Source organism: Lonchura striata, chromosome 5, assembly GCF_050655825.1.
Source record: "Lonchura striata isolate lonStrDom1 chromosome 5, ASM5065582v1, whole genome shotgun sequence".
Classification (NCBI taxonomy): domain Eukaryota; kingdom Metazoa; phylum Chordata; class Aves; order Passeriformes; family Estrildidae; genus Lonchura; species Lonchura striata.
In genome coordinates this window covers 61,080,903-61,096,558 of record NC_140707.1, presented here as the reverse complement: position 1 = coordinate 61,096,558, position 15,656 = coordinate 61,080,903, and positions in this window count along the sequence as shown.

The following is a 15,656-nucleotide window of genomic DNA, read 5'->3' as shown; positions in this document are numbered from 1 at the left end:
TGACAGGACAAAAGATTAATCAGACAAAAGCCTCTCTTCATAGCAGTTCATCTTAACAGGGCTGTGGTGTCTTTTGGTGGGTAGGATACAGACACAGGAGACAGAACACCTTGCTCCTGCTCAGGTTTCAGCTTGCTGAGTGACCTTTAGCAAAATGCAGTATCTGTGATACCCATTTTTGCTAAGATTCTGGGATAAAAAATGCTGTGTAGTTTTTAAATATTGGCGTGCATTAGCATGCAGATTTGCTCTCCAGGCCCATTTCCTTTTCAGATTTTTATATTGTGGAATTAATTACTTGCAAAAGCATAAAATATTTTTGGTTTTTCTCTGTGTTCCTCCTCCTCTCTGCCTTTCTTAGCTCCTATAAACTTTCTAAAAATATTCTGAGAGTGTAACTCATCCTGGGTATAATTCCAGAGATGAAGCTGCTTAGGAAGCAATCTTGTAGAAACATAAGGTGAGTTCTGGATATTCTGAGTGTGGGGATAGTAAAGGATTTTTGGAGAAGATTTCTTTCTCAGTTGGTTCTGATATTTTTAATGACTGATTTCTGAAGCAGAGACACAGTGGCTAATGCAGATGACATCTGCTATATGTCCAGAACATTAACTGCTATGGTTATGTTTAGAAAAACTTACCAGAAACACAATGTTTTAATCACTAATAAAGCCCATGGAAAATCAAGAACACAGAAGACCTTTGTAAAATGAAATTAATAATGTTTGTACAGCTACAGTTCTTTTCCAAGGGACTGGAATATTGCATAAGGATATTATACAAAAGAGAAGTCGAATGAAAATGCTTAACCTATAAGGACCTTTTCTTCTTTTTTCTCCTTTCCTTCTGTTTATAGACTGTCACATCTGTTTGAATGTTGCAGGGAAACTGAACATCCATCTCTTTATTTTTAATTTTTTTTTTCTGGTAAGAAAACAAACCTGAGGAATTAAAAGACTCTTGGCCTTGTCTCTTATTTGGCTCTTATTTTATAAAATGGTACTTTTATACACCCACTTGAACAATCGACAAGCTCATTTAGAAGGCTGTAAGAGAGATTCACCCTAAGAGTAAGGAAAAGGAAAAGAGAGCTGTATCCACATCTGCTTTGTCTCATTCACAACTATTAAGCATGGTAATAGTGGCTGATTTATTGTAAACATCAGTTTGCAGTTTATTAACGCTAAATTAAATTACTTTTATTTCCTTTGCTTATTTTTCACTCCAAAGAGACAAATGTATCTAGATGATTCATTGATTTGCATTGATACTTTGTAACAAAAATTAATAAAATCGCATGGATTAAATAAAATGCATTTAACATCATTCAGAACAAAAAGAAAAACACAAAACAAAAGTGCACTTGGTTAAGTAAACTAATTAACCATTTTCTGGGTATACTTAAATAATGAACTATCTTTCACATTAAACAATTGGCTTTTCTCTAATTAACCAGAGCACTCAGAATGTTTTTGGTGTGTGGGTTAGCCACCATAATTTTTAATTCTTCACTCCCTGCACACCATTTTATTTTTTCTCACTGAGGCAATTTGCACAGATATATGTATATATTTTATGATTATTTTATTGCTTCCCTTGCTACAACACAACTTCACAACATTAAAAATGTTTCCTATTTTCAGCAATGGATGCGGAGATAAGAAATATTGGAATAGTACTATTAATTCCAATCAAGTCCATCATGCTTTATGATGAAACGCATTAGGATGAAATAATTGAGAAAATGATGGCGTATTTGAAGATTGATGCAACTTTGGTAACATTTAGAATTTGGTGGGTTTTTTGGGGATCATTACTTTATACTGTAATTTTTTCAAAGGAAATTAAATATTTAAATACACATTCCCATTCCAGCATGTTCAAGTATGGTAATATAATTTTTCCTGCAATCTAGATGAGTGGAGGTTGATGAGGGCAAGGGAATAGTGCCAGCAGTTTAGAACTTGAACAACATCAGAGCCAGGTGAAATCCCAACCTCACACTTTTCAAGTTTCTTTGTAAATCTGGAACCTCATACTTTTGAGATTACAAGGGGATAGGGCAGAAGACATTCCCATACTCTGGTTAGGTGTCTTAGCTCAGACAATTATTTTCTTATATTTTCAAATTGAAGCTTATTCAAATTTACTTCCTACTTTGTTATTTTTGCCCCAGCCTAATCTAATTTTAATTTGGGATTGTTCAATCCACAGTCTGAATGAAATCAAATAAACTTTGTAGTTATTTTCAATCACAGACTTATGAAGCATTTTTGAGTTCATGAATAAGATCTGTCATTTGCCATATAGGATTTTAGCTGACTAAGCCAGGACGTTTCTTCTAATCACAGATTTCTCTCATATTGCCTCTTGTTGGCTAGACTGAGGCTTGCAAATGTTGCTAATCCAATGAACACTGGCAGTTCTCAATTTTTGACATTTCCAGAGCTCTTTCTCCAACTTCTGTGACATCTTGATATCTGAAATGCTATCCTGTCAACATTTTTAAATCAACACCTGATGTCGACATTATTCAAATTCACTGCCTTCACTGGGCTTCCACCAGGGTTGAAGTTGGCCCATGAACTTAAACAAAGGCTTATATTAATGTATTCCTAAGAACTAATTTCAATTACATGTTGCAGTACCAGGCAGTATTATGCAGCTGCCATTGCATGAATACAAGGATGACATGAAATCCATGTCTGTTCAACTTTTGTAGTTATTCTGAAATCCATGAAAAGTGGATACATTGGAGAAATTATTCAGGAACAAATGTATTATTTAGAAACATTTTTGTTGTGTTCCGTGTGATTGCCTACTGTACTGGTGACACAAAAATTTCAATGGGTTTTAATGCACCCAGTGAGTACAAAGACAAATTCTTCCCTTCCCCATGAAGTGCCAAGTTCCAGCTTTGCACAAAAACATTGCTAAATACAGCACCTTATGGTTCGTTCACTAATTGTTCTTCTGTATGAGACATTAGCTCCTTCCACCACAGTCTGAGATTAAAGGAACTGCTATGATGTCTAGCTATGGGAGATCAATAAAGCACATTTTATATTAACAATAAACACCTCTCATTCTTTTCTCTATTCTTCTATTATTTTATTGTTAACATAAATTCTGCTTGAACAAAAGCATGCTATCAAAAGGTTTTCCTTTTGATAGGTCATTAAAAATATTTTCAACAAATGGAGTTTTGCAACACTCTTTTGTACATTCTGTTGTATAGACCAAAAGTCCTTTGTCCCAGGAAGTGTTTTACAGGTGCAAATTGATGAAATATGTTTATAGTACCTGCTATTTCCTCCCATTTAATTCAGTGAATCTAAAAAAGCATTCACTTTGGGTCAGTCTAGGAGTTTATCCAACACAGTGTCCTTTCCCAAATGGTATCTTTACACCTTGCAAGTGCAAGGACATAGTAGGAAAAGACATGGTAAACATACACGATCTTCCCCTGTCTTTCTTCTCAAACATTCTTTTATGTTCTGTTAACAGGAATTCCTGAGCCTGATTTTGTTTGTCTGTTTAGAAACCTACAGTTCTTCCACCTCTGGAACCCATGTGAATATTCCTTATGCTTTTCTTTGGCAAGGAGCTCAACTGGGCTGCTATCTTCTGCATAAACTCCTTTTTGTCCAGAGTCTGGTTTCTTTAAAGATCCTTAGTACTTGAACTGGAAGATAAACACAGGTATCTGGTCCTTACCCAAGATCCTCAGGCCATCTGGCATTTTGTAGGTCAGATAGAATGATTCTCATCACCTCAGTCATTCCTGTACAGAAACTATTCCACACTGAGATCCTTCAGACATATATCTTAAACTTTTCCCATTATAACTTAGAATTATTATTAGATGGGATCTGAACCCCTTGTAGTCATTTAATGGCTAATTGTGGCTTTCTACTGTGCTATGATGAGGTTTTCTTCTGTCTTCTCCACTCTTAAGGATTCTGAACACTTCATTTACTTTTGTGATGATTACTGACTTGATAGTTTTCATGGAAGTGTCTTTAATATTTTAAAGATCTACTTTCTCCGTTGAGTAGTAATGTAAGACAAGTTTTCCCAGTGTGCTTCCCTTTATATCTATCTACATATATCAAATTTTATCACCCCAGAATTTACTCTGTGTCATCCATGAATGTTGAGCAGTGCTGTTTTCTACAGAATTTCACAGGCGATCTTCACCTACTCCAAGAAAAGGCATTTTATTCCTAACTTCTGCTTCATACCTGTTTCAATATGTAGTCCAAAAGCTTTTGTTGGTTTATAAACTATTGAGGATTCTAAGGAAAAGAAATTTCTTGTGCATAAACATAAATTTCCAGTGGGAGTTTAATTAATCTTGGAGGATTTGTAGTGCATTTCTAACCTGAATAAACTCAAAGCCACTGATTCTAACCATTTTGATAGGGAGCCTCTTGTAATATCTCAGTGAAGTTTTCAGCCTTTGCATCTGCTAAATGACCAAAATGGTTTTAATAATCTCAACTCCTATGCAGGCCCTTAAATAAACAGCTGATTTACAAAGGTACTTAGTTCTTTGTAATTTCTGATGATAGCATTCTGGCCAGTTTTTCAAATAAGTGTAACATCCTTTAACAATTCTTCATCTGTTTACAGTAAAATAAAAATGGAATTATGTTTAAAGCCTGTTTTACTTTATGGATGTTACATCATTGGAATTCTACTCTTAATATGTTTGAGATATGCAGACAGCTGCATACATTTTCTAATTGATGCAGTAATGTTAACTTGTTTATGGTGTAGTATTCTGATGCTGGTAGAATTCTGGAATAGAAATTCAGTATTTAAAATATAAGAATGTTCTTCCTCCTTTTGCCTTTTCTGTGCTGGGTAAATCTATTTTGAGTTCAACACCATGACTGCCAGACATGCTCATCTCTATACATCCACAAAGAAGATAATGTGTTCCCTCTTACTGTTCTTCTCTTTCCTGTAACTCTGTGGATATCTTCCTAGGCAGAATATCCCATTTATGTCTGCAGTTATAGAGACCATCATTTCAGTGACATCTGTGAATTTGTGCCCACTGGACCAAGACCCTCAGCTGACCAGTAGGCTCCAAACTGCATAGCCCACACTCTAATTATGCAAAGAAATTGCAGAAGATATTGAAAAACTATAAAAAAAGTGCAAATTACGTATGATGCTAACATGACAAACATCAAGGAATACAACTGTATTTATAATCTAGTTTGTGCTAGTACTATTTTAAAGATAAATGAGCATAATGAAGGGGTGCATTTCCAGAATGTGGAGGAATTCAACATTCTTCATTCAAGAAGGTACATGAGATTTGCTTTGTCATGTACTTTAGAGAGTTGCTCAAATTGGTATCAGCAGCAACCAGCTGCTGTGAACAGTAAAAGCTTGCATACAGAAGTAGAGCAAGGGAGGAGCAGGTTGAGCCCTTATAGCTGTGCCTGTGCATAGAGTTCCCTTCTGAATCCATAGCACCATTGCTGCTCCAGCACTCATTTTTCATCTACTTCATATCCACAGTTGTCAGTGCAGCCCTCAATATGTTCTGTTTAAATTCTCACCAAATCTCCATGGGTTCTTCTGTCTCTTCACACTGAGAGAGACAAGAGAGAGAGAGAGCAGCAAAGTGGTTAGAAATCTTCTGCCAAACACAGATGGTATCCTGATTGCTCTTTCAGCCTACCTGTGTCTGTCTGTGAAGCTGTGGATGTTGTGGACATGTGTGTGAAGAATTTCCAACACTCTCAGATCATTCACTCAAAGGAGAATTTCCATGTGAGTTTTAATATTCACCACATTCGTCAGCCTTGAGAAACAAATATGGCTATTTAGGGTTTATCTCTGTAAAATGTGTATATGCGTGAATGCACTTATAAGAAGAGAGAAGTTTAGGAGAAGAACAGGAAGACTCCAAAATTACACAGCAGCCTGCTTTTAAAAAGTACTGACAAACATGTTTGCTTGCACAGTGTAGGCAGCTAGTGAAAAATCCCAAAAGCCATGGAAAAAAACCACACTGGTTTTACCTCATGGTATCTCAGCATGCTCATCTATTTGTCCCTCTTCTCAGGATATGGGACACAATTGCATTATGGCAGTTTAACAAGTTAGTGCCTATCAGCTGACTAGTAACCAACTGTGCAAGCTCACTTCAGCTGCCCCATTTGTGAGATAAAATGCATTAACTTAAATTCACATACAGTAGATTTAAATTCCAAGACAGATCTTTAAATAGGTTTTGGCATACCTGGCAAAGCAAGCTGGTATTCTCTTTTCAGCACAGAACATCTCCAGTGCAGCAGAGGATGGGGAAAGCTTCCTTCTTGCAAGAAAATAAATCAACCTACCAATGATGCACTTAGCATTTGGAGAAAAAAAATCTTTGCTCAACTCCTATAGGTAATCATTTAGTAGAATGAAGCATGAGATTTGATTATCCTCATTATCTTTGTTCAGATTGCTCCAAAAGTTGCTAGTTGTCATGAAATATACAGCTCTTTAAAAAATCCTGGTATGGTATTTGACTTACTGACCTATTCTGGCATTAAATTGCACAATATGCCAATTCACTGTGAAGATTCAAGTCCCTTTTTACCTCTATGCATATTACCTCTAATTCAAAGAAAGGAGCTTTGGATCACTTACCTTTTCCTCCTTTTCCTTCTCTCTCTCTCTCTCTCTCTCTATTTTTTTTTTTTTCTGATGAGACACAACAAAGAGAAATGTTGATTTTCACTAATACCATTCAGATACTTTAAGTTTTCAACCTTGCCCATTCTACTTTTTCTATTTTCCAAGAAAAATTCTGAAGGAGTCTTTGAAGGATTTGGGATCTTGATAGCCATTTCTCAATGAACATCCTTAATAGGGTTGTTCTGAGAGATCCATGTTGACTGTAAAGTGACTGTAAAGTGAATATATTAGTAGAAAGAGGCACATCTGTGTGTAGCATGTAAATGCATAAGGGTTCTTACAGTTTCCTTTTTCTTTAGTCATTGCAGATCAGACCAGAATAAAAAGATAAGAAACTACGTTCTTTTCTGGTACTCTGTTTGTGGGTGGTACTTTTCCATTTCATTAGCTAGCAGACTAATTAATTTAGATGTTCTTTAGACTTCTGCCATGGAAATAACACACATGTAAACAAATGGATTAAAGATTTAGGTCACCAACTCATACAGCACTTCATGTTCCTGCTGTCTTCTATTCCTATCTTCCCTCAGTGTCATGTGCTTTATGACAGAGGGGTTTTATGTCCTTGTGTGTCCATGTTTTCACACACCTTTTATTCATTGATTCATTAATTTCTTTTTTTTTTTTCTTCACAATTTAGAACTTCACAGGATGGTTGTCACAGCTGCAATTCTTGCTTGGCAGCATTTAAATGCATGCTAAACAAAAGTCTCTGTCTTGCCCATCTCAAATATAGGCAAGTTAGTTGATAAATAGCCTTATGCCACCCCAGGGTGTGATTATACTTTGAGATAGCACCACCCGTAGGATGGGTGAAGGCCCTTTGATTTTGGCCCTATGTCTAATCATGTGTTTTAACTCTTTCCAAGTGCTGGGTTTCTGTTGATCTCAGCAATTCTGTACATGTTACAACTGATATGGTTAGTGATATACCTGATAATGTGGCTGGCATCAGTGAAGGAAACCATTTGGCTGGGCTAGACAGAGCTGCACCAAGACTGCAGCCATCATTCAGTTAATATGCCAGATTATTGGCAAACTTTCCCATTGCCTCCTTCTGTTGTTTTCTGCAAAGAATTATTGTGGTTGAGAGTCATGATAATCCAATTCATTGCTTTTGAATCTTGCTAACCTTAATGCCCTTGGTTTCACCTGGCATGTACTTATCAACTTTTTTGTCCCCTTTGTACCTCACAGAAAGAGACATGTAGTGTCCCCTGAATGCAAGTTCTGTTGTGTTATATTTTTCAGTTGAATTTTTATGGATTCCCAGTGTTGGTCTTTAGCACTTCTTTGACAGTTGCAGGCACTTTACTAAGTGGAAAAGTCTCTATTCTACCCACACCTTTTACTTGTTTCAGTTTAGGTATTGAAAAGTTGTTTTACTATTAGAATGAGACAACTTAACAAAATTCTACTATTGACTCCTGGCATAGCATGGTAAAATTTGCACTTGCAGTTTTTGTGCTTCCCATCTATGCTAATATACATTTATACAAGACTGACAGAGGAAAGTTGCTTAATGTAAACTACATTTGCATTGGCTTTAAGTCAGCTTTGTACTATCAGAAAAGAAAATAATAAATTCCATAGCATTTAAAACCACAAATGCTCACAGAAAGTAACTAGTCCTGATTTCCTTATATTTTCACTAGTATAAATAAATAAGTTTGTTAAAATAGTTGCGATTATTTCATTTATACTGTAGCTTTGCTATAGAACTGTGAAGCACTCTATTCTTATGCTACAGGTGCAGTAAGAAAGGCACCATGGTTTGAGATTCAATGGCTCTACATGAGTGCAGGAGAGAGGAGGTTGATGCATGCTGGGGCTATATCCAGCAGTTAGTGTCTGCAGTACTTGGTTCTTTGATTGTAAAATAAGAGAACATGTTTTTCTGGAATTCTGCCTGGCTGTATCTTTATACAATATTTACTTCTCAATAATACAAATTTGCTAAAAACTGTTTAACTAAAATATAAACCAGTCACTTTTACTACTCACCCATTTCCTTACCTTGTAAACTTTGGGTTCCCAAAATTGTAGGTGTTAAATGATTAAATGCTTTTACATGCAAAAAAAAAAAAATAAACAACAAACCCCACTTTCAGATGTATTCTGGGTGCAACTCATTTGGATTGCATAATATGAATGCCTAACAATCTGGCTACTTAAAAAAGGACTAATTTTCTAGGCATGGGGGAGAAAGAGCTCTTAAAGATTTTCCCACAGATATCTAAATGGGAAGGAAGTTAAGATCCCTTTATCCCATTTGCTTTCATTGAATGCTCCAGAAAAGGCATTTTCTAGCTGGGAGCAAGGTGTAGGTTTAGGATGTAGGGAAATCCTGGAGTGTATTCACAGAGAATGAAATATTATTTATAAAAGCATCATTATTACATCTTAATTATTTATGTTTCAAAAATGAATAATATATATTCTGAGTGCTTGCTAATTATTAAATGACAGAAGTAACTCCACATTTCAACTAGCTTGCCTTTCCTGGCAGCAACTTCAAATGAAGAAACGAGCAAAGCTCCAGCACATTGCCCAAGACTTCTGAGAGCTCTAGTTTTCATAATGGCCTGGTGAGGAGAATGACTTTCAAGCAGGAAAATAAAAATTCCACATTATTTTGGAGCACAAAGGCCTTCTAGGGCACTGGGTCATTTAGGGTGAACACCCTGAAAACCTCCCCATTTACTTTTTCTAAGGGCAAGTGTCAGTGACATTACCTATATAGGTCACATTAATGTTCTTCATATCAGCACTGTTTCAGGCACAGAAAAATATCCAAAGACCTTGTTCTCAGAAACAAGTTTTTCACTGTAACACCAAATTTATGAGTTTTTGCTGCTGACATCTTCAATTGAATGGGAAATACAAATATTATACATTGAAGAGAATAAAAGATATCAGAACGAAACTTTACAGTAAACCTACATTTTCAGCATTTGAATAGGAAAAAAGCAAAGACTACCAGCTAAAGTTCATGCTATGAATTCTTCTTACTCATCTCCTGTTCTCTGAGAAAGAAGGTTTATTGAATTGTTGATCATATCCTCCAGTAACCCCTGGGTAATCTTTCTCCAAGATAAATTCCTGTGATTGTCATAATTCTGGGTATAAATCTCCATGAAAATGTTGTGCAAAACAGTGGCCTCTTGTTTTTGTGAAAACTTTGACAAAATTTGGTAAAAGATCATTGGTCTTACCAATGACAGAATTTTTTTTCTTTCTCTCTAGGTAAAAATGTGAGGCTTACTGGCCATGAAGAGTAGCACCAAAAACCTTACCAAAGCTCCTGTTTATCAGGCAGGAAAGGTGAAGATCTCAGGGAGACCTCCTGGTTCTGCTTCCAGCTGCAGGCATGATTAAAGCCTGGTGGTATTTGAGACTGCTGTAGATTGAGAGAACAGCCAGGCCAAGCCTAGAGGCTTCTTTCTCTGCCTGGAGTTTATCAATTAACTTGAAGCTTTTTATGTTTCAACTCTAGCTGGAAGCTTCATTTGAACTTCCTCCGCAGACTTTAATTTCCATTTGATCTTAGAGAGACACCATCAAATAGTTTGGGTTCTATAAAGCTGAGAGATAACTTTATTGCTGTGTTTCATACCAAACCTGAAGAAAACATTCAGTCATTGCTGAAACATGATATTCACGGAGCTCTTTAAAACCACAATAGAGCTATGATTATTTACATACTTAAATGATGGCTTTTTTTAGTGGCAAGGTGCTGTACCTATTGAGAAAAATCCAGGTTAGATGCCAGGGAAGAGAGGGATTGCAAAGTTTCCCATTTCCGATAATTATTTTTTACTGCCTTTGCTATCTGTTTTATTTTATGTGGACAAGAAAAACAATGCACAGTGAACAGAGATTTTTTTTTTTTTTTTTTTTTAAAGAAGAAAGCATATGCAATTGTACTTAAATGGATTTTTTTTTCCACCACTCTGGATAGACTTCTAGGTCTTACAACAATCCTCAACAAAATTCTGAAAGAGACATACCTTCTGTATGCCACATGTGGCAGTACTAGCAAAGTAAAAGCATATCTTGAAAACTTGGGATGGAGTTGTAGACAATTAATAGGCTGGCTGCAAAGTCCAGCAGAGCCTTTGGGAAATTCTAGTCACACACATAAACTGAATTATGCAGGTCTTGTCAACAATTGCCTCAGAAGCATATAACTGGTAAGGAGGAATAAGGGAGTATAAAAGTATGTGTTCATCTTTTAGAAAAAGGGAAAAGCAGTCTTTTATACAATGTTTGAGAACTGCTTGTAGGGGTCAGAACATTTGTAATCCCATGTCAAACCTAAGACAAAAGACATTTGACTGAGAGGATAAACAGATGTAAATACCTAAATGGCAGTTTTTGGCATCTGTCCAAAGGTTAGGGTTGTTCTCCCAAAGGTTGAGCTGATTAGACAATTAAAACAATGTCTTCTTTTTTGTGTGTGTGTGTGTCTATTTCCAACCTCTCTCTCCTTCTTTTAAAGTATTTATATTTTGAAAGACAATGTGTATAAAAAAGAGAAGTAAATAAAGACATCTTAATTTTCTAAAGATCAAAATGAGGAGATTAGACTACATTCCAGCATGTCTGAATCTATGTCCTCTCACAACCTTTTATGAAGGAGACCACAATGGTTGCCAGAAGAAACAAACAACAAAAATCCAAAACCAAAACCAAAAGACAACCTGTGAGTCTTTGTGAAGTACTGAAATAAGCCCAGAGATCCATAGCAGATTTCTAGATATATGTCTGACTCTGATCTCTCTACATACTAGCTTAAATCAAGAGGAACTCCTGACTTGTAAAAAGTTAATATAAGATCAAAATCAGAACTATGTACTTCATTAAGGTCATGACCAAGATATTTATTGTGGTTTGAGAACAGACAAGATTAAACCGCTACAATGCCAACAGTTGTACATTGTGTGGGATTGTTGGGGAAGGAATTTAAAAGAAGTTGTTGCAAACTGGCTCCTTCCTTCCATGCATTTTGTTTATATTTCAAGGCAAATGAACACACTTTGTTTTGTAACTGATGGAGTAAGTCTTGTGTTTGATATAGCTTACAGGCCTATAGCTGTAGCACCAGAGCATTGATAGCAGAAACTCTTGCAATTTTCCTTGCTGAGATGAGTGATTACACAGCTACTGGTCCATATCTGGTTGCCACTATGTTTATGTCTCCACATTTAAATACTAATTCCCTATCAGAATGACAACATGCAAGCTGATTTGCCTGCTGAAAATGAGGCAGTGTAAAAATAAATAAGCAAATTATAAATAGATAACTAGAGTACATATGTAATTTCTCTGTTCTTTCCTGCAAAGCCACTGGACTCAGCTAAGAGTGGGTTTTTTAGGCAGTGGTGGTCTGGCAGAGAATGACATCACTCTGTTGTCTTGGGGTTAATCAGTGTTGCTGCCCCTTTCTCATGGGGGGGTAAAGCATCTTCCAAGAACACGTTGATATTTTTGAATCTGACATTTAAAACTAGTTGTACATAAAATGTGCTAACTACTAGATAGACGTCCATGTGGCTGCTTTGAAATAGATATTTGGCTTCCACATCATTGTTAAAATTTTCTTTATGCTAAAAGTGTTTCCAAAGCCTAAATATGAAAAGCAATAGAAAATATAGGGGGATAAGTTTTCTGGCTTGAAATGCACTTTTTCTTGTTTTTTGCTAATTTCTTTGCACTCACCTTTGAAGAAAAAAATACTTGTTTCCACTAAACACACATATACAGCAGGAGAACTATTTAAGGAAAGTACCTTACTTTAATTAATACTGTCTTTGCAACTTCACTCTTTATCAGAGGTTCAACACAGGTTTGGGACAGAGATATGCCCATTTTTAATTCAGATCTGATACTGTTTGCTCCATAAGGTACTGAACTGCTAATATTAGTTAATTAGGACTTTGGGGCCTGATTTTCAAAGATGGCTGATAAAAAGCAATAAATGTTTATCTTCAGCTTGTTTCTGCAAAGCTTTGCCTCCAACGAAGAGGCCAGTTTTTAGTAAATTGCAAGTGCCAACTGCTTGTTTTGGTAGTTCTTTTAAGAGTAAATGAAGAAATGTATTTTCACTAGTTGTATGCTTTTGAATACCTACAGATATTTTAGCAATTTTTTGGGGATTACTACAGTTGTTTTCCAGTGAAGAAGGAAGCATATCTTTTAATCTATCTATAACCACTTGGGAAAATTGAAAAACATGTTCTTCAAGAAGAAGTTTTCTACCTACCTAAATCTGAACACAATTCAATAGGAATAATAGATAAGGCACATTTTGGTAACTCACACTTTTAGTTGTCAACCTAGTACCAAATATCAGCAAGATTCTCCATTAGTTTGCTCCTAGAAAGTTCCTTATATATATATAATTTCTTGTGGAGTTTATTGTTTTGCACGCAGGGATTTGGAAATATTTCAAAATACAAAGGGAAATAGTTGCATCTACTATAAGCAGCAAAAGACTGTCGTGCACTGCCTGACAGAGTATTCTATTTCACCAGTCTAGTTCTGCAACCCTGTGTAAGTCATGTAAAACTATTTGTAAACTACAGATAGTAATGCATAGTTGTAAATGTTCTGTGGGAGGTTTGATCAGTTAATATTGTAAATCATTTGAGATAGCTATGGAGAGAGCATTGCCCTTTATCACACACTTACTACCATTGTAATCTTTTATTTGCTCACTTTGCATGGGTGTAAATGAATGCTCAAGGTGCAAGCCCTAAGTCTTTTCCATTCAGGTTCTTCTAATGTCCTCTTATTACCTGTACCTAAAGGTCTTTCAGTACAGCTATTAGGAAAATTTGCCCATTATCCTAACCTGTCTATTTAATGGTTGTTGTTCTCAAGTCCTGTGAATAACTGCTAGTGATACAGAGCTTCAACCTTTTGCAAGCATTTACCTACATACTTCTGATCTTTCTGCTTTCCTGCATATTTTAACAACTGTCATAAATTAGACCAGCCTTTAGCTGTTCTCTGCTGTGTCAAGAGGCTTACCCCATGCTTAGGGGTTACAGAATCACAGAAAAAGAGATGCGGTGGTGGCTACTTATTCAATTTTTGCATCTTCCCCCAAAACCAGGATATATTCATATCAGTTGAAACTGGGTTCTGGCCATGGTACATGGACACTGCTAATGTTGCAAACACTCCCATAATTCAACTATTACAAGCAGTAGTGGTAGTAAAATAATCTTATCTTCAACTCATCAGAGCTTTTTTAATTGAATTTTACTTAACATGAGTCTTGAAAGAGCCAAGGCTCAATATGCAACCTTGACTTTGAAACCTCTGGCGTTTTGTGGGTGTTAGTCACATCCTTAAAATTACAGTAATACAGTTTTTGTGGCTTAATATTTACATATTTTTATTGCTGTCTGAAAGATAAATGGGAAGAGGATGATCAGAGGAGAAGCCTGGAGCAGGATTTTAATATGGTGAATTAAAAAAATAGATAGAGATATATTTATATATATGGGAATGTGAACTTAAGGTTGCATAGGCAAATTAAATACATTAAAAGACACAAAAGCAATGGCTGGCAAAGCAACATTTAGTTGGCATATAGAAATGCACTCTATTTTATGGAGTGCGTGTAGTGGGACATTTGAAACGTAAAAATATTCTGGAAGTTCCAGCAGCAGAATTTACATTGCCAAAGGAGTCAAAAGGAGTCAGGCTTTACATCTTTATTGTAACTTTGCTTCAGTAACATTTAAAACAAAAGGCCAAATTGGAAACTTTTACTTACCAGAGTTCCTCTGATGTTTACTGGAATTTACCTGAATACTTCTAAACAAGGAACTGAAGATTCAAGTGTAATTTTCTGCCTGAGTTACGCAACCCATCTCATTTTAAACCACCTTGATGCACATTGCTAACATCTCCAATACATGCATTGCACACCCTGAGAAATGAGTTGTTGGTTCACAAACTCTCTTCCCTGCTAGACTGTGAGCTTGGGAGAAAGGTTTAACTACAGCAAATGAGAACACCTGCCAAATTCCTTCTCACCCCCCAACAACTAGCTTTTGAAACCCGGTACCTAAGGATGGAGGATTTCCCTTAATGACATCATTAAAATGATGGGTGAGTCATGGGAAAATAGCAAATGGTGACATCTGCAAGGAAGGAAACATGTGTCCTTGCAGGGACCTCCAGGTGCTTTTTCAGCTCTTTTCTCCTGTCTTGCATATAAAAGTAGACACCATTCATGGTGAGCATTGCAGTGCCAGTCATGTGGATATTTTCAAGTTTTGAAATTGGCAGAATGTAGAGCAGGACAAAGAATAAACCAGGCAAACATTTAAAGAATCATGTCCCAAGACCTTAAGCACTCCCCACCTCAAAAGACACAAAACAAGAGTTTCATTGGTAAAGACTGAATAGAAAAAGCAAGAAGAACACTTCTAGGAAATGGGAAATTACACATTCTTACTGCCTTATACTGGAGTAATTTTTAGGCTTTATTAAGAGATGCAGTAGAATGGTATAAATCTGAATTTGTCTGTGGTGAGTGCAAAGGGCATTTTGTTTTTCAGAAAAAACAGAAGAAGAAAGTGTTGATGCTCAAGTCCCCAAAGGGACTTGATGATAGCTGAAGGCACAGGACTTCATCATAGTCTTTAAATGTGTTTTAATGAAGAAGAAAAAGGTTTTATAGCTTAGAGTGGGGCAGTGGAGAGCACATGCTTTCTCTGACATCAATGTCCCTGTGAAGTTTATGAGGCTCAAGTTGAACTGTGAGTTCAAGTGCAACCAAGGAGTGCTCAGAAAGAGGAGATCTGTCTCAGTAAGATTGGCACCTCAGATATATACAGTTATCAGCTTTTTGTTCATCTCATGGGAGAGGCCACTAATGCAACTAGGCCAGCAGACTTATTTAGAGGAGCAAAATAATTTGCAAC